We start from the raw sequence: 25,495 nt of genomic DNA, 5'->3' as shown, positions 1-25,495 counted from the left end.
AGAATGACATCTTCTTTCCAAGCTAATAAGAGTGTAATGGATATTATGAACTACTTTATTGGTGGGTACAAAGATTGTGGCAGAGGGGCACTCAAGAATATGAAGAATTTCGCTGTTTGGACACACCCATTATGCTGTTCTGAATATATTTAACCAATGACAGGCTATCTTTGACATTTACATTTTATTACAACAAATTCTACCAAAAGCCCTATAACTTGCATGGCCTTTCAGCTTTACTAAACTGTAAGCTTAAAGTCTATCACACTATAGATGATTTAGATGATATAGATAGACAAGATGGCGCCGATCGGACTAGTAGGTGTAAATTGCTCCGACAAAAGTGATGATAATGAAGTGAAAGGTGGTAATAATTGTAGGCTGTGCAACAAAAAAGTAAGGAAAGGTATCCAATGCAAATGCTGTAAGTGGTGGTTTCACGAAAACTGTTGCAAAATGAACATAAAACTGATAAAAGTGGACCACTCATGGTTGTGTGATGCATGTGTAACGGAAACGTATGAGAAAAAGTATATTGACATTATTAGAGACAAAGATGCAATAATTAGAGTGTTACAAAGTGATCTTGAAGCTTTACAAGTGAAATATGCTGCATTGGAACACAAATACATTTTGACGAATAATAATACTCGTCGTTCAAAAGTAAACAAAAGTAAGTGTTCTGAAACTTGTAACTCGCGTGTAAACAAGGAAGGTGCGGTGTCTAAAAATCCAGGAAGAGACGTTTCAGAAGAAAACAGTGTATTAGTAGTAGAAGAGGACCTGGGTGAAAGTGGACGCTTAGAAACAAAGACGAAATCTGCCAAGAACAATACTACTACCACACAAAAAGGAATGCAACATGGAGCCAAGGTAAAAATATTCGGAGACAGCCATGCACGTAATGTCTCAAACAGTGCTAAAGAGATCGTGAAAGTGTCTGCCATCGTTAAGCCAGGGGCTAAGTTTGGAAACGTGATTAGAAATGTAGAAACAGAATGTGCCAGTTCCAGTAAAAGTGACTGTGTTGTTCTCATAGCGGGATCGAACGACATTTACTGTAACGAAGCCAGTGGATACATAAAAAAACTGCTCGTTATCCTGCAACTGCTGTCAACTACAAATGTAATAGTAACTAATGTACCCATGAGATTTGACCTGGCCGACTGGTCGTGTGTAAACAGTGAAATTCGGCGAACAAATCAAAAATTAAAACACTTCTGTTCGAAATTCAAAAACGTAAGACTACTTGACGTCAGCATATATGAAAAAACTTACTTCACAAAGCATGGACAGCACCTAAATCGATCTGGTAAGATGAGACTCGCATCAGATATAAACAAAGCTGTTGATGAAATATTGCGCGAAAGGAGTTGTGAAAACAAACACGTTATCGCCCTAAATGATAGCATGCAGGGAAACTAGCGAAATGGGCCAATTCCAACCGACTTTGGCCCAACATTAAAAACTCAGTGCAAGTACTGAAAACGCATGTGGAAGTGCCATTACGTAGTAAAAAAGTTAGTTTTAAAGATGCTTTAGCTGGTAATGTTTGCAGTAGTAATTTCATTATGCATTTGAACATTAGAGGTCTATCTGAAGGAATGATCAGCAAGCTTTATGATATAGAAATTTTGTTAGAAAGTATGAAACAATCTGTAAAGGTAATATGTCTAAATGAGCATTGGCTTGAACCTGGAAATATCAAACTCCTCAATAAACTTACAGGTTACAAACTAGCTACCTACTTCTGTAGGACTAATGGGTATGGTGGCTCTTGCATACTAGTGCATTCCACAATAGGCTATGAAATAAGACAGAATTTTAGCTATTTAAATGAAGAACATACATTTGAGAGTTGTTGCATTGAACTTAGAGAGTATAACATGCTAATCATCAGTATATATCGCACCCCTGGGTACCACATAAGTTCTGTATTCCTAGAAAAATTTGAGACATTGTTATATAAATTAAAAACAGGAAAAATGCATAAGAAAATAGTTATATGTGCTGATTTCAACATTGATGTAAGAACTGATGACAAATTTTCTTTACATTTAAAGAACCTGGTAGCTACATATGGGCTAAATCTAAATTTTGATCAATGCACAAGAATTACAGCAACCTCTTCAACTTGTATAGATAATGTTGTTAGCAGTTATAATTACAGTGTAAAAGAAAAATTTATTCTAGATCTAGGAGTCTCAGACCATTCAGCACTATTTGTATCACTATCAAAACTAAACCCAGCCTGCCCAACAAAAAGATGTAGGAGCTTTAGTGAAGGAAATGTAGAGGAATTTATTAAAAAACTAAACTCCACTGTGTGGTCAGTCAGCAAAGACACTTCCACAAATGAAAACTACAATAACTTTTTAACTGAATTCATGAGTGTATTCAATGAATGTTTCCCTGTTATAACAGTACAGACTAGGACTCTTAAAAATAGATCATGGATAACAAAAGGAATAAAAGTGTCTAGTGCTACAAAGAGGAAACTGCATATGGAGGCAAAAGTAAATCGAAGTCCTGAATTTCTTAAATACGTAAGCACATACAAAAAAATATTTGACAAAGTAGTTAAATTAGCAAAGCGTATTGCAAATAATAGCTATATCTCAAATGCTAAAAACAAATCAAAAGCTGTTTGGTCTGTTATAAGAAGTGAGGTCGGCAATGAAATGGAGAAAAAATGCCCCTCAAAACTAATGATAAATGGTAGAGCTGTTACAGATCCCAGTACCATTTGTGAATCCTTCAATGACTTCTTCATAAATTGTAATAAAACTAGTGATTATCCACCACCAAGTACAAAGGGTAGTGCTGCAGAGCAAAATTGCACGGGTTTTAAATTTTCCCATGTTTCCAGCTCTGATGTTATAAAAATCATAATGTCCCTAAAAAATTTAAACTCTGTGGGTTGGGATGAGGTCCCCACTAAAATAATAAAAATAGCCTGTCATAGTATTGCGCATCCACTCTCCCTCTTAATCAACCAGTCTTTTGATGAAGGATGTTTCCCAGACCGATTAAAATATGCAGAAGTAAGGCCAATTCATAAAACAGGCAAACAAGATGAAATGGGAAACTATAGGCCTATCTCACTATTACCAATTTTTTCAAAAATATTTGAAAGAGCAGCATGTGATCAGATGCAAAATTACAATTCATCCCACAGCATTATTTTACGCAATCAGTATGGTTTCAGGAAAGGCTGCAGCACAACTCGGGCAATAAACGAACTGGTCACAAAAGTTAGCAGATGTCTTGACGATAGACTGTGTGTATCGGGCATCTTCTGTGATCTTACCAAAGCTTTTGATACGGTAAATCATGACCTGCTTCTCCAAAAACTGACAAACTATGGTTTTCAAGGAAAATCTCTTAATTGGATGTCGTCATACTTGGCAAACAGGAAACAAAGAGTACTTGTAAACAACAGTAACAAAAAATTAGTCTCTGGCTGGAAACACACTCAGTTAGGCGTACCGCAAGGTTCTATATTAGGGCCTCTACTATTTTTGTATTATATTAATGATATGCCATGCCAGGTTCAGTCTGATACCATCCTCTACGCAGATGACTCAACAGCAATAGTATGCTGCAAAACTGATAAAGACTTAATCCATCGTATTGAGCAAACACTTGGGGAAGTGGAGAAATGGGTCAAAAATAACAGCTTGAAATTAAATCTTACAAAAACAGAAATTGTTCATTTCACCACAAAACAATCGGCTCAATGTATAAATGAAATAACATACAAAGACAAAAAATTGGACACTGCAAACTGTGTCAAATTCCTTGGGGTACTAGTGAATAAGAATATGCTGTGGGGTTACCATGTAGACAGCATACTAAGTCGACTGAACAGTCTCGTATATGCCATGAATGTCCTATATAGCATTACTGATTTAGCTGTAAAGAAAACTGTATATTATGCATATTTTGTATCAGTCATAAGGTATAGTATAATTTTTTGGGGGTCTGAGAAAACAAATCTGCTCAAAGCCTTTAGGCTACAAAAAAAGATAATCCGAGCCATGGTAGGAGCAAAAAGGAGACAACACTGCAAACCTATACTTGAGAAACTAGATCTAATGTCCATACCTAGCTTATATATATATGAGCTTCTCATATTCACAAAAAGAAACCCACAACTTTTTGAAGGCAACTGCTTCTTGCATCAGTATGAGACCAGGCATAGAGCAAGTTACATGTTACCTACCCATAGACTAACACTATATGAAAAAACTCCACATTATATGGGCATGAAATTTACAAATACTATCTGGAAGGGGAAATGTGACCCACCTCTAAAATATACTGAAGGAGACTTGGAAACATATCTAAAAAATAAATGCTACTATACGGTAGAAGAATTCTTGAATGATAACCATGTAAAAATAATTGTATAGATCACCACAATATGTATTATGACAAATGTGTAAAATACTTTATTATGACAAATGTGTAAAATACCTGTATAGCAACACATGTATTATAACCTAAAATTAAGTTTATTAGTCTGTATGTAGTATAAAAACTGACAAGTCACCTATGTCGCAATCCTTGATTGTATAAGGCATGTTACGTGATAATAAAATTTGATTGATTGATTGATAGCACTATTCTGGCTCACGTTTCATAGTATGTTACTAGAATCTGATGGGAATTAGTGCATTCTGCATGCACAAGAATGATCTGCAGTAGGAACTTTAATGGCATAATGTCAAAAGCTCATCCTTCCCACATCCATGTTAGCTTCCGCATCCTGTGTGAAGGCTTATGGTCATGGACACAATTTTCTCTGACCATGAGGGCAAGGTGCACACCAAGTTTATTTCAAACAGACAGTCATCAGTGACAGATCTTACAGCAAAACTGTATGGGCTTCGCACTCAGCTGTAAAAGAAAGACATGTGGAAAGCTGAACAACTATACTTTGCTCTTGTGTGACAATGCAACCTTTCACAGGACAATTATTAGTTTTCACATTACCCACTGTCATATTGCAGGAAACCTGCTGCTTTATTTTTCAATTTATTCTTTTACTTTTAAATTACTATGGTGTCCCCTTTGTCATTGTCCACAAGAACAGAATTTAGTTACTTCAGTTTACCTGTAGTTTTCTGAAATGTCTTCTTAAGTTGCCCTTGTTATGATGTTATGGTACTTTTGTTCCCTCGAGAACGAGTTAGATCTCTTGATTCCCTGATTTGGCAGGTGCTAAAACAGATATGTGTAGTATCTGTTGTTGTTTTATTACAGGTTCACTTTTTGTAATGAGGTTTTCCGTTGTTCAATTGTGCATTAATAAAGCAGCACAAAACCTTCTCAGTCCCCTTGCATATCAAAATAGAGAAAAACTTAAGCTTTCAATGATCTAATGCACAGCTTTTGTCAGAAGTATCTGAGTGTCATGATCGATGCTATGACAGCTTTTTACAAGCAATAAATGGTCTATTAAAGGTAGGCCTACATCACTGTGGCATTATTCGGCCTGAGATCACATCAGTGTCTGTGATGGAGGAAAGAGCATTATTGCTTCCACTGGAACATTTGGATGGCATTGTTGAGATATTCTTATCGATGGAAACATGACCGTGACAGGGTTTAGAGCTCATTCTGAAGTAGGGAATTTAGTACATTTACAGGGTCATAATCATGGCTCACAGTCACAGGCTTGTATTGTGGAACAGCCAGTGACAGCACATTGTCAGCCCTTGAGCAATTTATATACAAACTAAGTATTCAACTGAGACAGGCTAATTGCAAGAGGACCAAACACTGATGGATTTGAGAAGTATAATGAGTTTTAATGAAACTCTGCTGTTCAGGTCACATCTGGTGCCAAACAAACCTGATTTATTTGCCGTGAAATTTAGAATTGGATAAGATGAACTCAGCAGCAGTCAAAGAGAGAATGCAAGTGTCAGTAAAGATAAAAAGGACTGTTAACTGTTAGGAAACAATGTTCTGTGGTTCAGCGGTGGAATGATCTTACCAAAAATTCCATTCACAAAACTCTGGAATCAAATTTAGATTGAAATGTTCAAGTTACGCTAAAGTGTACAGATCATTTAATCACATTAGGGATTACTAATTTCACTCTTCAGAGACAAATGTGAGGAAAAAATATTTGAGGATTTAATGTCATCTCCTTGAAAAGCAATAAGACTGTGCAAGAGAAGTTATAGTATCTAATGCTATAAAATCAATTAACTTTCAAATGACAACCAGAACAATAATCAACTTGATGCATTTTAGAATACTTATCATGTTTGTTTGGATGCTGTAGTTACACTGTCAATTAAAAGCAAGAGAATGTTAACAGGTGTAAAATTCTGATAACTGTGCTGGCCTGTGATTTTCTGCAGTGTATAGAGAACTGTGAGACTGGCTAGTCCCTATTTCACTAATATTTATGGTGGGTTCTTTGAAACAATGAGTAAAAAGTGACATTCCACAATAAAGTGTCATAGACATAGTAGTCCAATTAAAACTAAGGAGACAGGAAAGCTGGGTAATGAAAATAGTGTTTTAACACCTGAAGTGTTTCTATAATTAATGGCAGCTGAAGAACCCAGAACTGGAATTTCACTAAACAGTTCTTGCTGGGTTTATTAAAAAATGTTTAACAATATGAACTTTCATCAGAAAATATCATTTTACTTTTGCATACATTGGGATAACTCAATTCTCTACTCATATATTGTCATCAGCCCCACAAAATTAGTAAAAATGATTGGTACAACTTCCTATGTGCAAAGGTTTGTGCGTGTTTACAACTTTTCTCTTCATTACTGACAATGACTGCACTTATTCTAGGCATCATACTATTTCTAGAAAGAGAGTAAAGTAAATGGGCAGAAAGAAATTTCACCTCAATTGTGAACTAGAAAACCATATGAGAGACAGACAGAAACTTGGAAATAGTTGTGGACAATGACATTAAAACTATGCTGTGGATGCAGTCAGCCTGACATGAAAGGAAATCCACAAGGAAAACATGTGTGGCAACAGAAAGAGATGCATAGCACTTTTAATACTCATGCAATGAACTTAAACTTGAGAATGATGATTATCTTGCTCTATATCTGGGATGGGCGACATGGAAAGTAGCTATTCAAATAATCCTCTAATAGCATTGCTTCACTAACGTAAATTACAGTACCATGTTGAGTCTTGTTACATTTTACTAGTGTGAGATTCACAAAGAAAACGCAACAGCCTACAAATATAAAAGCCAAGGGCCCGATAACCAGCCTTCCTAAATTTTTTTCTTTCACAACTCATTTACTTTATCACACTGTCAATTACTTGTTAATGTGAGGAACATTGAGTTGCAGTGCAGCACAGTCTCAAACTAACGAGGTTTAAATCAGCTTAGAGATAAGCGAACCTTCAGGTTATTACATCTGTCCTATTTTTCCAGAACGTATTTTCACTGTGCAGCAGAATGTGTGCCAATTTGAAACTTCATGGCAGATCAAAAATGTGTGTCACATCAGGACTCTAAGTTGGGGGTATCTGGGGATAACTCACAACCCATCACCACAGCTTTACTTCAGCAAGTATCTCCCTTCTACCTTCAAAATTCCATTTTTATTGCTATAATTTTATTCTTGCCATTTTAATTTGAACAAGTGAGGAACATTTTGCCCTTATTGCAACAGGCAGCCTCAGATGTCAGTCTGATGACCAGTTACACTCAGACAATTCTGTACAGCCAGGGTACTAATGCTCATTAGTATGTTTCATTCCTTAGGAAAGCATGCAGCAATCACTGCCCCTCACAAGCACCACAGCCAAGTTCTATGAAGCAGGCAGTGAAAAGTTTACTGCTCTATGCAGCCAGGGTATTCATGCCTCAAGAACATTAAATTCCTACCTCAGAGACAGTTAATGATTCTGCTCTCAGCAGCCATTCCGCTGAGCCAACTGGCAATTACAGAGTTCCACCATGCAAGCCACAACACTTTTACAACTCCAAGTCTGTTGTATTATCTTTTTGTGTATTCTTGTTAGCAATTTTGTTCTCATATATAATGCAAATGTGACAATTATAGAAAAACTGAGTGTAGTAAAGCACAAAGCACGTAAAGGGTGCTGTAGCTAAATGTTGTTGTTGTGGTCTTCAGTCCTGAGACTGGTTTGATGCAGCTCTCCATGATACTCTATCCTGTGCAAGCTTCTTCATCTCCCAGTAACTACTGCAACCTACACCCTTCTGAATCCACTTAGTGTATTCATCTCTTGGTCTCCCTCTACGATTTTTACCCTCTACACTGCCCTCCAGTACTAAATTGGTGATCCCTTGATGCCTCAGAACATGTCCTACCAACCGATCCCTTCTTCTGGTCAAGTTGTGCCACAAACTTCTCCTCCCCAATCCTATTCAATACTTCCTCATTACTTATGTGATCTACCCATCTAATCTTCAGCATTCTTCTGTAGCACCACATTTCAAAATCTTCTATTCTCTTCTTGTCCAAACTGTTTATCGTCCATGTTTCACTTCCGTACATGGCTACACTCCATACAAATACCTCCAGAAAAGACTTCCTGACACTTAAATCTATACTCGACGTTAACAAATTTCTCTTCTTCAGAAACGCTTTCCTTGCCATTGCCAGTCTACATTTTATATCCTCTCTACTTCGACCATAATCAGTTATTTTGCTCCCCAAATAGCAAAACTCCTTTACTACCTTAAGTGTCTCATTTCCTAATCTAATTCCCTCAGCATCACCTGACTTAATTCGACTACATTCCATTATCCTCGTTTTGCTTTTGTTGATGTTCATCTTATATACTCCTCTCAAGACACTGTCCATTCCATTCAACTGCTCTTCCAAGTCCTTTGCTGTCTCTGACAGAATTACAATGTCATCGGCGAACCTCAAAGTTTTTATTCCTTCTCCATGAATTTTAATACCTACTCCGAATTTTTCTTTTGTTTCCTTTACTGCTTGCTCAATATACAGATTGAATAACATCGGTGAGAGGCTACAACCCTGTCTCACTCCCTTCCCAACCACTGCTTCCCTTTCATGTCCCTCGACTCTTATAACTGCCATCTGGTTTCCGTACAAATTGTAAATAGCCTTTCACTCCCTGTATTTTACCCCTGCCACCTTTAGAATTTGAAAGAGAGTATTCCAATCAACATTGTCAAAAGCTTTCTCTAAGTCTACAAAAGCTAGAAACGTAGGTTTGCCTTTCCTTAATCTTTCTTCTAAGATAAGTCGTAGGGTCAGTTTTGCCTCACGTGTTCCAGTATTTCTACGGAATCCAAACTGATCTTCCCTGAGGTCGGCTTCTACTAGCTACTAGCTACTAGCTGTAGCTAAATATAAGCTCTTATTTGTTGCAGCTAGCATTAATACATTATTTAGAAAGTCTCACAGCTTAGTATATAATCGAAAATTTTAAATCAAAGTTCAGGATGAGTTTTCTAAAAATATGACCTGTGAAATGCTGACAATATAAGGCAATATTTGAAATGTGTCCAAGCAACAAGTAGCGGGTGGTACTTAAAATGCAGCAACTCACAGTGATAGAAAATAGGCTGTAATTATCATATGGCAGAGAAATTAGGCAGATATACTATTGTGTTAATGTGGAACTGATTTACAATGGAAAAAAACTAGTCCCAATTTTGGCCACCAGGTGCATATCTGGCACTGTACACTGTCTATATGACAGTATGACATCCATACTGTCGTTTCACAAGACATAACATGAATGCAGCATAGCTATCCAGAACAGGGCTACAAAACCACAAGATCCAATTTCATACCCACAATTAATTTTGTGATTCTAGATGCACCACTTGCAAAATTGCACTTCACTTGGTAGCTCGTCCTTATCTGTAATTCAGTTGAAAGGCTTCTCTACACTGAAAGCAGCATTGTGCCACTGCTACAAGGTACAATGGTCACCGCCATCTTAACATTAAATTTTTTTATAGGAACAACCAATACCACATATACTATCGATTCTTGTGTACGTGAACATTATATCAGCTTTCTAACTGAATAAAATTCGTATGATTTTGTATACAATGTGTTATGTTTTAGGAAGAAATCAATTTGTTAGTACTCTGTAAATGCAGTTAAATTTACTCTTCTTTTGAAAATATTTTGAAATTACAAACTTTCTCCTATACTTAAAATTCAAATTATTAATTGTGCAATCTAATACTAATTATTAAATTTAATTCTGAATTCATTTACAAAATAATGATATAAATTATTAAATATTCTTTTTGTGTCAGGAAAGTGTGTAAACTCTTTTGCTTTGTAAACTCTTTGAAACATTGTGAGTACCAGAGAATGTAAGTAGTGGTGAGCATGCCTCTGATGGAAAAGCATGTATTTTGCTAAACTTGTCAACAACAATGTAATTTTTGATGTGATAGAAGTAAAAATTGTAAAGTTGGTCTGATTTAGAAGAATGGGATAAAATAAAAAGATATTCATAGCAACAGGAAAATCTTCATCAGTTACTTCATCTTCAGGAACCCATTAAATCATAATTACAGCCACAAGACTGTACCACACACACAACAGGACTTGGAGCCAACAACAACAACAACAAGATAATGAAGATAAGTAAACAGTTTTTCTTTCATATATCTTACACCTCTCGAAGCTCTAAAAAGTTGTGCAAAGGCAGAGAATTTTAATAGTGATGTGTGGGAGAGTGTAAGATTACAAGGGGCAATACCTAAGTGGCACAACAGAGAAGTTGGACCAGTCAATGATACTATTTTTGTTCTGTCTTTTCAATGCTTCACGCTGAATCAACAGTTACTTAGAACAACCTCAACAGATACTGCCTTTAACATTTGCAATAATAGCTACCAAACTCATCTTTTCTCCACCCGTGTCACCTGTGCCTATTCGCACAACAGACCACCTGTTATAAACTCTCTATCTTCTTAATTTTCCACATAAATGCTTCCTGCTTATCCTGGGAATCGTGTGTACATGTAATCTTGAATTTATAGCACACTAGTTAAAAACAGTAAAATCTGCTTTCTGTCATTTGTTCATTTGTGCAGAATGTTTCTGAAACTGCAAATATATAAAATTTTGAGATAAGTTGAATACTAAAAACTTTTAATGAGCTTAAACACTGATAAACCTTTGAAATAAATAGCAAGAAGTTCATCTTAACAGAAATCATGTGGAGCTTACAGTACACACAACTCATCTAAACCCCAAGTTAACAAAATACAAAATTGATGAAAAGTATAGAGTCACATCACATGAATTAAAGATAACATGGAAATTAGCAACACTAATTCAGTGAAAGTCGTTTGCTCCAGCAAACTGCTTCAACACCACCTATGATATGATTTAAAAAATATCAAATAACTATTACTCATGCAGATTACATAAAGGGATTCACACAAGTTTTCTGTTTACAACTGTTTAACCCTAGTAAAGTTAATGATTTCTTAGCATGTGCAGTTTTAAATTATGCTTATGAGTGTACTTCCCAGGACACTGAGGGCAATTAAACTGTGGTTCTTTCCCACACTCATATTTCAACTGCCTCGACAGACCTTTCTGGTACCGATAAGACCTTCTGCAAGCATCACATCTAAATCGTTTAGGTAAGATTGATGACTGTTCTGCAACGTATGTACCCTGTATTGTTCCGGACTGCAGAATCCTTGGCCACTAAAGGATTTTTCTGGTGTTACTCTCGCTAATCCTCCAACAGTTCTGTTGTCATCGCCACCATCACAATTGTCATCGTCACCTTCGTCATCTAGGATTACCTCTTCTATACTGTCAGCACTGAAGTCATCTGGATCCTCCTGCTTTATTCTCGGTAGAAGGCACGCGACAGCACTTTCACCGAACGTACCTCGAGGTTTCGATGATCTCAGTTCTTTATCAAATGAGCAGTTTGAAAGCACATTGTCACTTAACAGTCCCTGCTCTCCAATATTTTCTTTGGAACATCCTGGCAACTGTCTGGAACCTAAAGTGTTGTGTGCTGAGTTTAATACTATTCCAGGCGCAGAGGTATCTGATTTAGTATGTTTTTGGGAGAGATGAACACTGGAACATCTTGAAGTGCTTAGTACCACAAATGTCTTGGGACATAGCTATCTCTCCCTCTGGCTTCTCATGGGGTACATAATTGGAACTATCAATGTCACATTTCTGAGCAGCCAGTAGATAGGAATCAATGTCTTTAGAACACGCCTCCTCTAAGGTGTGTTGTGAGCAACCACCTTCTTTCTGCTCTACTTGAGAACCATGTCTGGGTTCACACAGATTTTTTCTGAAATCTTGTTGTCCATGATGAGAGCCAGATTCATTTGTTCTCCTAAATGTAAGTTCATTCATCGATCCACTATCACCAGAAAATGAGAGGTCCTTAATCTGTAGAGTCTCAGCAATCTCGAGGAAAGTACAGAGCTTATTCTGCGGTACATTCACTTCTCCAGAGTACATAAATTTTATCATTGCCTTCAAAATAGGAAATTTTACATCTGGCACTATAACAATAGGATGCTTTTCATAATGCTGACTGAATATTAATTCAAAATATGGACTGCAAGCTGAGAGACTCACTCTGTGTGCTTTAAAATACTGACCTTCAGCACTCACTGTGCAATCTACCAGATTCCCATTACCTAGAAGAGAGCTGAACACAGATAATAGTGTAGTCTGGTGGTCATTCCACCTCAGGTTGACATCTGTGTCTTGTTCCATACTAGAGAGTGTAATGCTGTAAAAAATCTGGTGCAACAATTCAATTCAGTGGAAACAAATGCTTTAAATCAAAACATTTTTGTGCAGCAACATTTAATCACCTCTGAACAGAAGAGTGCAGCACTGAAGAGTTGTCTTGAGACTAACTAGGCAGGCATTTTGTAGTCCAGCAATTTCTCACACGCTGTGAATTAGCAGTTAATGTAAGGCAGACAAGCTTCTTGAGGCTGCAGAATTAGGAGCTTGATGATGGAATTCTCATTTTGCCAACCTATTGTGCAAACAATCACATGTTAATCATGCTGCCATAATGCAAGGGGAACATAAACATAAAGCAGAAGCAAGTAAATGTTTTAAAAATATTTATACATTAATGGAACTGAAAGTAAATGAACAGGCCAAACACTGCCCACTATAACTTTCTCCACCACACTTCAATGAAGCTGTCAGCCAGGCTGCCCTGCAGAACAAACATGTTGTGTGGGAACAGTACCAGCCAGCCAAATGAAACTGCTTTGCAGGGCAACCTACATTTGAGGAGCAAGAAATGGTTCTTCTGGTCCTGACATATAGCCTGTCCTGCATTTCAGGAATGTTGTGAGAGTAGTATTGATCTGTTCCATTAAACTGTAATGAAGAGACTAAGCATGCTGATTAGCATGGTTGGGGACAGCTTGAGATGAATACAGAAAGGGATGGATAGAGCAAGGAGGAGGAGGAGGAAATGGACAAAGAGAGGGGAGGAGGGGAAGATGCATGAGGCAGGTGGAAAGTATAGGGGTAGTGGGCTGGTGGAAAAGGAAGAAGGGAAGTGGAAAGAGATGGGAGGAGGATATGGCCAGAGGGACGGGAGGAAATTATGATAAGAGTGAGATGGAGGAAATGAGCAAATACAGCGAAGAGGAGACCAGAAGACAGAAAAAGTGGGGAGGAGGAAGAGACAACTAGAGGTGAGAGGATGAGGTGGCCAGACAGAGGGAGGAAGAGGGAGACAAAGAGAGGAGGTGTGTTCAGTATAAGGCACATCAGTTTCCCAGCTGTTGTCAGCTTTCAAGATTTTGGAGTGACTACTTTTTATCCAAGTAGCTACTCAATAGGCATCATGAGGCAAAGTGGACCTTCTACCAGTCCTCACACATTCCTGGCAGTGCCAGTAATCGAACCTATGTCCTCCATACAACAGACGGACTTGCTGATCACCTGGCTACGGAGCAGGCACATTATACCTGATTGGTACTTTGCAAACTATTTTGATGTTCTAAAAGTGCTCAACTGACACCTCACTTTGCAGAAAATCCATACGCATTCTTCTCCATAATAACAGGTTTCCAATTAAATAATGGGATGTAGATTAGACAATTATCAGACAAGGACTGTATAACCATAGTTGTCTCCTGGGGTAGTGCAATGGGTCCAATTCTGTTCCCAATAAATGTCAATGACTTCCCAGACAGAATAAGAAATAGAAAAAAATGTGATGACAGCAACAAAACAGTCATTGATAAAATACCAGGCCTCCTAGTACAGAAAGCAAATGAAATCCTTAAGGATCCAGAATAGCAGAGCTCTTGCTCATGAAAGGTGAAGGTCTCGAGTTTGAGTCTCAGTCTCGCACACAGTTTTAATCTACCAGGAAGTTTCATCCTTTAAGTTTGGGCTATATGTAATAAAGTAACACTGAACACAAATCATTCAGAGGAGCATTTTTAGGTAAAAGTATTGATTTCCAATTAACATGAAATGAACACACAAAGATATTGGTGAAAAGTCTTGGTAATGGTGTACTATTCCTACACGCACTCAGTTCCTAGTTACAGTATTCTTTTCTGGGGATCGAAGGTGCAAAACATGAACACAACATTTTAACTACAAAAAAATGGCCTAAGAATAGTAACTAGAGGTAAAAGTTGGGTTCAGTGTAAAGAACTATTTCAAAAAATTCAGTACCCTTATTGCACCAAGTGAGTACATCTATACATCTACCAATCTGTTGCGTAAATCAGGGAAAACATTAATAAGTATTTCACAAATGTTCTGTATATAATCCTATAATAAGAGTAATTTGTCAACAAAAAACAAATTAAAAAAATTCCATAAAGCGTTTTCTCTTGGGGGATTAATTTTTATAATAATTTGCCCAGAGAGATGGAAAGGATTAGTACAGTAGTTTCATCCAAAAATGTAGCTAAAACATTCTTCACAAATAAGGCACACTACACAATTACAAATTACTTTGTGTAGGCGGTAGTAATGTTACAGGATAACTACAGAACACTGTCACATTAAACAATAACAATGTAATGTGATTATTTGAAAATCACGTACCAAGATCTCGTTTAATGTCTCATCGTTCTCCTCAGCTCAACATGTCACTCATTGTGAGGAGTGCTGAATCAGTTTTTCACATGGACCAAGGAGTGAATACAAAGACATGCAGAGGATGGGGGGGGGGGGGGGTGGGGGGGTGTACAGTTGCATGTTTATGGGGAGTATGCAGTTAGTGCAGTGGGCATAGCAGCAAGTCTGTAGTCCAGAAGTTCCAGTATTAGCAAGTGTCCTTAGTGTGTGTGGTGATGAAGTGCAAAGTTGTGCTTTATATTACAAGTTATCTGGAACGACTTGTGTATAAATCAAAGAATATAGTACAATAGTGACCAACCAAATGAAGCACTGCAGTGGTTAAGAGATTGACCTCACATTCAGGAGGATGGAATTTGCCCTGTCTGTGCATCCCAATTTAAATCTCCTGTGCTTCTCCATTTCAGAGAAATCCTACGATCTTTCCTTCATCCAGGCCACTGCCGACTATCTGTCCTGCCCTCATAAAAGTAAACTAATATATGCTGTGTTTATGTATATTTTTAGCTATTTATTTCATTGCATTATGATGATAAAGCTTCTACCACTGTGAGATGATCCCTGGATGAACAAATGAATCAAATAAAATCTTTTTGCATGTACAGGACATACTTTTGCAGGTAAACAGACTGATTCCTTCTCATCCCATCCAGTAAGTGTCTCCTGACTCAAGTTTCTGGGTGGCTTTTCCAAACTCTGCCCCTTTTCCTAAACCTCTCCAATCCTTTCCCATTGCCCCTCTCCCTTACCCTTAAACCAATCTGCTCGAAGGAGAAGCCACTGGCCTGAAAGCTTGCATAGCTAAAACTTTTTTTATATATGTATGTTCGCCTGCTGCCATTTGGTGAGTAGATTTTCTATCTATCCAGTTACTTTATACTGTCAAAAATCACTAACTCGTGGTACTACTGTCTATGAGTCAGTTTGGGGCTGTATATTCTGAAGCAAGAGTCATCGTTGTTGACGAGCATGTTGTGCACAAATATGCTTGGCATGTGACTTTGTAATGTAACGATGACAATGTATCGACATGTGTTATTGTAGGTAACTACTTCATTTTTTTAATGCCACATCCTATGTAGTAGCATGATTTTCAAGTTTTAGCTCTCTCCTCTTTTCTATGGTGTGTCGTCATTTTTTTAGATGCACTTGAGCATAAGTAATGCCTGAAACTAACGTTGCAATAACAATATTTTAAACACAGCCTGGTGGAATAATATCCTTCTTTAAATTTAGAGAGGCCATGAGATCCACACAGAAGAAAATGATCCATCAACAAACTGAATGCAGGCACAAGACATAAAATTAGTAATCCAAAGAATATGACAATAAATACATATGTTTTGAGATCCATCATTATAAATATTCTTCATTGTCTCACATAAATAATGGGTATAATTTATACAATATAAATGCTGTGCTGCCTACGAGGTTAACTTGAGTGTTTCCAGAACTACTGAACGTATTATTCCATTTGTACCAAGAAAAATTTTAACAAAGCTCTCTGTATCAATGTGTAGTATCTTATCATAATAATCTTATTCACACAGACATTTTTTCCAGATTAAGGCTACAGTTTTAAATGAGATGTTTTGTGTATCAACACAACAGTGCTCTTGTCCACAAAGCAATGACCACTGCATCATGATTAAAAGTAAAAACTATGAGTATTTATTGTGTTCCTGGTCAGAATCAAACTGTGTCCTACTATGCATCATTATGCTCTGGTATTTGATAAATCAGTCTACCTAGCAACTAGCAAACATGCTTCAAAGAAAAGTGGAAAATAAAACCTGCCTTTGTGCCAAATAGGAAGTAAATATCCAAATTACCCATTAGTTATAGGTGGAGACTTTAATCTAGCATCCATTGACTGGGAAAATAACATGTTTATCACAGGGGGCAGAAGCAAAGATTCGTGTGAAGTTACTCTAGGAGCACTCTCAACATACAATCTTGAGCAATTGGTTAGAAAACCAACTCAAGATGGGAACATATTAGATATCTTGGTGACCAACAGACCTGATCTTTTTGAGGAAGTTAATCTAGAAGAAGGTATTAACAACCATAGTGTCGTTAGGTTAGTGGAAGTTGCAAAAAAAAAAAAAAAAAAAAAAAAAAAAAAAACAGCACTGAGTTTTCTTGTTTGGGAAAGCAAACAAAAGTGTCATTAATGAATATCTTCATAGTCAGCTCGAAGCATTCAATGTGAGATACAAAGATACTGAGCACCTTTGGTCAGAATTTAAAGGTGTTGTCCACCATGTGCTAGAGAAGTATGTGCCTAGCAAAAGTATAGTGGAGGGAAAGGATCCACCCTGGTGCAATAAACATATTAGGAAGTTGCTGAGAAAGCAGAGAATTTTGCACAGCTGTTTCAAAAGTAGTCACTGCACCGCTGACAAACAGAAATTATGCGAAATGAAAGCAGCTGTCAGAAGGACAATGAGAGATTCTTTTAATGAATCTGAAAGCAATATTTTGTCTGCAGATTCTAAAAATAACCCCAAAAAATTTTAGTCGTGCGTAAAATCTATGAACACTACAAATAATTCAATACCTTCTCTTGCTGACAGTACAGGTAATGTAACTGATGATGATAAACAGAAGGCCAAAATTCTAAACCTAGCTTTCAAAAAATCGTTTATGGTAAAGGACTGCAGCACCATTCCCACTTTCAATTATCGAACAAATGAAAGGATGGCTGACATAGTGTTTAGTTTATCTGGGATTGTAAAACATTTAAGATCTTTAGATGCCAGGAAAGCACCTGGCCCAGACAGTATCCCCGTAAGATTTTATGTTGACTATGCTATAAATATAGCACCATTCTTATCCATCATCTATCAGAGATCATTGGAACAGCAGAAAGTTCCACGGGACTGGAAGAAGGCCCAGGTCATAGCAATCTATAAAAAGAGTAGAAAATCGGATGCACATGATTACCGGCCAATTTCACTGACACTGATTAGTTGTGGAATCATGGAACATATTTTGTGTTCAGGCATAATGACCTTTCTAGACTCTGAGAAGGTCATCTGCAGAAACCAGCACGGATTTAGGAAACAGTGGTCACACAGCTGGACCTCTTTCTGCATTATATACAACAGGCTCTAGATACCAGCTCCAAGGTTGATGCCATATTTCTCGACTTTCGAAAGGCGTTCGCATCAGTTCCGCACTGTCGCTAGCTACAAAAAGTGTGCACTTACGGTCTATCCAATGACATATGCGGGTGGATAGAAAGTTTTCTAACAGACAGTCGCTAGCTACAAAAAGTGCGCACTTACGGTCTATCCGATGACATATGCGGTTGGATAGAAAGTTTTCTAACAGACAGGGAGCAGTACGTTGTCCTGAACGGGGTGACTTCAACAGAAACAAGCGTAACTTCAGGTATGCCCCAGGGCAGCATAATAGGTCCTCTGCTTTTTATGATTTACATAAGCGATCTGGTTGATGGTATTGACAGTAACCTTAGATTGTTTGCCGATGATGCTGTAGCCTACAGGAAAGTAGTATCACATGAAAGTTATGAATAAATCAATGAGGATTGGCAGAAAATAAATGAATGGTGTAATGACTGGCAGTTATCTCTCAATATTAGTAAGTGTAACCTACTGCGTATAACAAGGCAAAAATCCCCATTAATGTACAAGTACAAAATAAATTCCCAGTCATTGGAAGTGGTAACGTCTGTCAAGTATCTGGGTGTGGCTATTTGAAATGATCTCATATGGAATAATCAGTTACACATAGTAACAAGTAAAGCAAACTCTAGATTGCAGTTTACTGGTAGAAGCCTGAAGCAATGCAGTCCTTCAGCAAAGGAAATAGCTTACAGTACGTTAGTTTATCCAGTCTTGGAGTATTGTTCGTCTATGTGGGACCCTGAACATCTGGGTCTGATTCAATATATTGAGAAGGTCCAAGGAAAAGCGGCAACATTTGTGACTGGTACATTTAGCCATCACAATAGAATTACAAATCTCACAGAAAGTTTGAAGTGGGGCACATTTGCAGATAGGGGGCACGCTAAACAGAAGGAGCTGCTCGCTAAATTCCAAAATCCTATCTTCACCAAGGATGTAGAGCATATATTATTACCACCAACTTTCAAATCGCACCATGATCACCATTCAAAGATAAGGGAAATAAGAGCTCGTACTGAGGCGTTCAGACAGTGGTTTTTCCCTTGCACAGTCTACTAGTGGAGCAGAAGAGGGGAAATATCACTTTGGTGCCAATTGTACCCTCCGCCACACAACGCTTGGTGGCAAGCGGAGTATATATGTAGATGTACAAATTGATGTCAGTTGATTTTTGTTCGCAATATACACATAGAAGAGAAGAATCCATCTACCCCATTTATCAACTTTCTGGAGATGATAATGCAGGCTAACTGAAGAAGGGAAAAAAAGGAAAGAAAGAAAAAAAGAAAGAGAGAGAGAGAGAGGGGGCGGGGGGGGGGGGGGGGCCCTTAATGCGTCATGGACTATTGTCAAAAATACTACAAAAGATAAGGAGGAATGAATAGATCTGCACATATTTACTAAGTGGAACAAGAAGTATAACTAGTACTAATACTTATAAATTTTTATTTCCCTTGTCATAAAAAACATAACATTACCTAACAATGGAAAATCCAGGAAGGAATGTAACAATACCAGAGAAGGAAAATTGCTTCTCACCATATAGCGGAGATGCTAAGTCGCGATAGGCGTAACAAAAAGATTCACACAATTAAAGCTTTCGGCCATTAAGGTCTTTGTCAGCAGTAGACACACACACACACACACACACGCGCGCGCATGCACACAATCCCGTAAATGCAACTTGCACACACGTCTGCAGTCTCAGAGAACTGAAACCACACTGCGAAGAGCAGCACCAGTGCATGATGGGGGTGGCGAATGGGTGGGGATAAGGAGGAGGCTGGGGGGGGGGGGGGTGGGAGGGGGAGGGATAGTATGGTGGAAGTGGTGGACAGTGAAGTGTTGCAGTTTAGGTGGAGGGCAGAAGAGAAAGTGCAGAGGCAAGAGGGGGTAAGTACCAGAAAGAAGAGAAATAAAAAGAAGTTAAAAGACTGGGTGTGGCAGTGAAATGGTGGCTGTGTAGTGCTGGAATGGGAACAGGCAGGGAATTGGATGGGTGAGGACAGTGACTGACGAAGGTTGAGGCCAGGAGGGTTACGGGAATGTAGGATGTACTGTAGGGAAAGTTACCACCTACGCAATTCAGAAAAGCTGGTGTTGGTGGGAAGGATCCATATGGCACAGGCTGTAAAGCAGTCATTGAAATGAGGGATATCATGTTTGACAGCGTGTTCAGTAACAGGGTGGTCCACTGGTTTGGCGAATGTGTGGGGGTAAGGAGGAGGCTGGGGGGGGGGGGGGGGAGGGGGAGGGATAGTATGGTGGAAGTGGTGGACAGTGAAGTTTTGCAGTTTAGACAGAGGGCAGGAGAGAAAGTACAGAGGTAAGAGGGGGTAAGTAGCAGAAATGAGAGAAATAAAAAGCAGTTAAAAGACTGGATGCGGTGGTGAAATGGCAGCTGTGTAGTGCTGGAATGGGAACAGGCAGGGAATTGGATGGGTGAGGACAGTGACTAACAAAGGTTGAGGCCAGGAGGGTTACGGGAATGTAGGATGTACTGTAGGGAAAGTTACCACCTACGCAATTCAGAAAAGCTGGTGTTGGTGGGAAGGATCCATATGGCACAGGCTGTAAAGCAGTCATTGAAATGAGGGATATCATGTTTGACAGCGTGTTCAGTAACAGGGTGGTCCACTGATTTGGCGAATGTGTGGGGGTAAGGAGGAGGCTGGGGGGGGGGGGGAGGGGGAGGGATAGTATGGTGGAAGTGGTGGACAGTGAAGTTTTGCAGTTTAGACAGAGGGCAGGAGAGAAAGTACAGAGGTAAGAGGGGGTAAGTAGCAGAAATGAGAGAAATAAAAAGCAGTTAAAAGACTGGATGCGGTGGTGAAATGGCAGCTGTGTAGTGCTGGAATGGGAACAGGCAGGGAATTGGATGGGTGAGGACAGTGACTAACAAAGGTTGAGGCCAGGAGGGTTACGGGAATGTAGGATGTACTGTAGGGAAAGTTACCACCTACGCAATTCAGAAAAGCTGGTGTTGGTGGGAAGGATCCATATGGCACAGGCTGTAAAGCAATCATTGAGATGGAGGATATCATGTTTGACAGCGTGTTGAGCAACAGTTCAGCCACAGCTTGTCGGTGGCCGTTCATACGGACAGACAGCTTGTTGGTTGTCATGCCGACATAGAATGCAGCACAGAGGCTGCAGCTTAGCTTGTAAATCACATGCTTCCTAAAGTCCATAAACCTAACCACCCAGGACACCCCACTGTGGCCGGTTACTGTGCCCCTACTGGGAGAATCTCTGCTCTCGTAGACCAACACCTTCAACCTTACCCGGAACCTATCCTCCTATATAAAAGATACCAACCATTTCCTCGGCCAACTCTCCACAGCTAAGAAAAAAAAAAGAAAAAAAAAGAAAAAAAAAAAAAGAGAGAGAGAGAGAGAGAGAGAGAGAGAGAGAGAGAAAGGCTCTGAGCACTATGGGACTTAACATCTGAGGTCACCAGTCCCCTAGAACATAGAACTACTTAAATCTAAATAACCTAAGGACATCACACACACCCATGCCCGAGGCAGGATTCGAACCTGCGATCGTAGCAGTCACACAGTTCCAGACTAAAGCGCCTAGAACCACTCAGCCACAACGGCTGGTCTCTCCACAGTTGCTGCCCCTTTACCACATGGTGCCCTGCCCATCACTATTGATGCCACCTCCCTGTACACTAGCATTCCTAATGCCCTTGGCCTTACTGCTATCGAACACTACATTTCCAGATGCCCTATGGATTCCAAAGCAACAGCCTCCTTCCTAGTCTCCATGACCAACTGTATCCTCACCCACAATTACTTCTCCTTTGAAGGAATTACCTGCAAACAAATCCACAGTACGGCTATGGGCACCCACATGGCACCATCCTATGCTAACCTAATTATGGGCCATCTACAGGAATCCTTCCTAAAAACCCAGAATCCTAAACCCCTCACCTGGTTTAGATTGATTGATGATATCTTTGCTACCTGGATTGAAGGTAAGGACAACTTATTCACATTCCTCCGGAAGCTCAACAACTTCTCCCCCATTTGCTTCACCTGGTCCTACTCAACCCAACAAGCCACCTTCCTAGATGTTGACCTCACCTCAGAGATGACTACATCAGTACCTCCATCCATATTAAACCTACTAACCACCAGCAATACCTCCACCTCGACAGCTGCCACCCATTCCATACCACGAAGTCCCTTCCATACAGCCTAGCCAACCAAGGTCATCGCATCTGCAGTGACAAGCAGTCCCTCTCAAAATATACCGAGGGTCTCACTGAAGCCTTCACTGACTGTAACTGTCCTCCCATCCTTGTACAAAAACAAATCTCCTGTGCCTTATCTTTCCAGTCTCCCACCACTTCCCTAAGTCCCACAGTCCGGCCATAGAGAAGCATTACCCTCGTAACTCAGTACCATGCAGAACTGGAGCAACTGAATTACATTATTTGCCAGGGTTTAGATATGTCTCGTTGTGCCCTGAAATGAGAAATGTCCTGCTCACTATTCTTCCCACCCCTCCTACCATGGTATTCCGCCGTCCACCGAATCTACACAAAATACTCTTCCATCCTTACACAACCCCTTCTCCCAATTCCTTACCTCATGGCTCATACCCCTGTAACAGACCTAGATGCAAGACCTGTCCCATACATCCACCTTCCACCACCTACTCCAGTCCAGACGCTTACATCACCTATCCCGTGAAAGGCAGGGCTACTTGTGAAACCATTCATGTGATTTACAAGCTAAGCTGCAACCTCTGTGCTGCATTCTATGTAGGCATGACAACCAACAAGTTGTCTGTCTGTGTGAACGGCCACCGACAAACAGTGGCCAAAAAACCAGTGGACCACCCTGTTACTGAACACGCTGTCAAACATGATATCCCTCATTTCAATGACTGCTTTACAGCCTGTGCCATATGGATCCTTCCCACCAACACCAGCTTTTCTGAATTGCGTAGGTGGTAACTTTCCCTACAGTACATCCTACATTCCCGTAACCCTCCTGGCCTCAACCTTTGTTAGTCACTGTCCTCACCCATCCAATTCCCTGCCTGTTCCCATTCCAGCACTACACAGCTGCCATTTCACCACCGCATCCAGTCTTTTAACTGCTTTTTATTTCTCTCATTTCTGCTACTTACCCCCTCTTACCTCTGTACTTTCTCTCCTGCCCTCTGTCTAAACTGCAAAACTTCACTGTCCACCACTTCCACCATACTATCCCTCCCCCTCCCCCCCCCCCCCCCAGCCTCCTCCTTACCCCCACACATTCGCCAATCCCATCATGCACTGGTGCTGCTGTTCGCAGTGTGGTTTCAGCTCTCTGAGATGCAAGTTGCATTTACGTGATTGTGTGTGCACGCGCGCACGTGTGTGTGTGTGTGTGTGTGTGTGTGTGTGTGTGTGTGTGTGTGTGTGTGTCTACTGCTGAGAAAGACCTTAATGGCCGAAAGCTTTAATTGTGTGGATCTTTTTGTTGTGCCTATTGTGACTCACCGTCTCCGCTCTATGGTGAGTAGTACTATAACATTATCTAAATGATTGAATCATGTATTTCAGATAATGATTAGAAAATAAATAAATATTCACAGTTGTTATAATGCTGATTTCAGAGTAACAAAGGGGGCTAAAAATTATTCATTTTAAGTGGAAGTAACAAAAACCAAATTCCCATATTCTTCATGCCACAGGACCAAATCTGTAGCTGCTATTGCACAAAAAAGATAAAGAAAGTCTATTCTGTATGCCATTACTAAATTGCAAACCTGTCATTATACTGAAAAATGTGTATGGATTTTCTGTAAAATGTTGCAGTTGAGGTCATTTAGAACAGCAAAATAGTTCCCAAAGTGCCAGACATATCTAAAGTTCCTGTCTCTGTAGCAGAATGAGCAGCACATCTGATGGCTCTGCAGGGGACCCACGATCTACCACTGATACTGCAAGGTATTTTTCCTTGCTAGGAGGCCTGGAAAGGCATGTTCTCTGCCTCATTATGTCATTTGAGGAGCTGCCCCTCCCCTCCAATACACTGTATCCTATTGATACCATCAGCAGAGCTTGTGTGTGTGTGTGTGTGTGTGTGTGTGTGTGTGTGTGTGTGTGTGTGTGTGTGCATTTTTCACAAGTAAGAAGTTGCTGCTAGGCTGTGTATCGTAACACCTACAATCATCAAAAAGAAACGCAAAATATATTTATTTAAAAAACTGATATAGATGTTATTAACACCTTTTTAAGAGACAGTCTCCACTCCCGATCTGATCACAAAAGTGTAGAAAAGATGTGGAATGATTTCACAGAGATAGTATCAACACCAATTGAGAGATATATACCACATAAATTAATAAGTTATAGAACTGATCTGCCACGTTATACAAAATGTGTCACATCACTGTTGCAGAAGTAATGAACAAAGCATGCCAAATTTAAAAGAACCCAATATCCCCAAGATTGGCAAAGTTTTGCAGAAGTTTGAAATACAGCACGTACTTCAATGCAAGATGCTTTTAATAATTTCCACAACAAAACTCAGAATCTGGCAGAAAATCCAAAGAGATTCTGGACATACAAGAAGCACACCAGTGGCAAGATGCAATCAACACCTTCACTGCACGATAACAACAGTGAAGTCACTGATGACAGTGCCTCTAAAGCAGAGTTATTAAACACGATTTTCTGAAGCTTCTTCACCAAACAAAATGAAGTAAACATTCCTGAATTACAATCATGAACAACTGTCAAGATGCGAAGTACATATCCTTGGTGTAGCAAAGCAGCTTAAATCACTTAATAAAGTCCAGTTCTCTGGTCCACATTCTATACCAGTCAGGTTCCTTTCAGAGTATGCTGATACAATACCTCCATATTTAGCAATTATATAAAACGACTCACACACAGAAAGTTCTGTGCCAAAAGACTGGAAAATTGCACAAGTCACACCAATACCCAAAAAGGGAAACAGCAGTAATCAACTGAATTACAGGCCCACATCACTAACGTTGATTTGCAGTAGGATTTTGGAACATATACTGTGTTCAAAATTGTGAATTGCCTCAAAGAAAATGATTTAGTGACACATAGTGAGCATGCATTCAGTTGTTCTTGTGAAACACAACTAGCTCAATTTATATTCATGAAGTAATGAGTTCTATCGACAGGGGATGTCAAATTGATTCCATAGTTTTAGATTTCAAGAAGGTTTTCAACACCATTCCTCACAAGTGTCTTTTAAACAAACTGTG

This window comes from Schistocerca gregaria, chromosome 9 (genome assembly GCF_023897955.1).
Source record: "Schistocerca gregaria isolate iqSchGreg1 chromosome 9, iqSchGreg1.2, whole genome shotgun sequence".
Classification (NCBI taxonomy): Eukaryota; Metazoa; Arthropoda; class Insecta; order Orthoptera; family Acrididae; genus Schistocerca; species Schistocerca gregaria.
The sequence above is the reverse complement of the archived record's forward strand: the minus strand, read 5'-3'. Positions refer to the sequence as shown.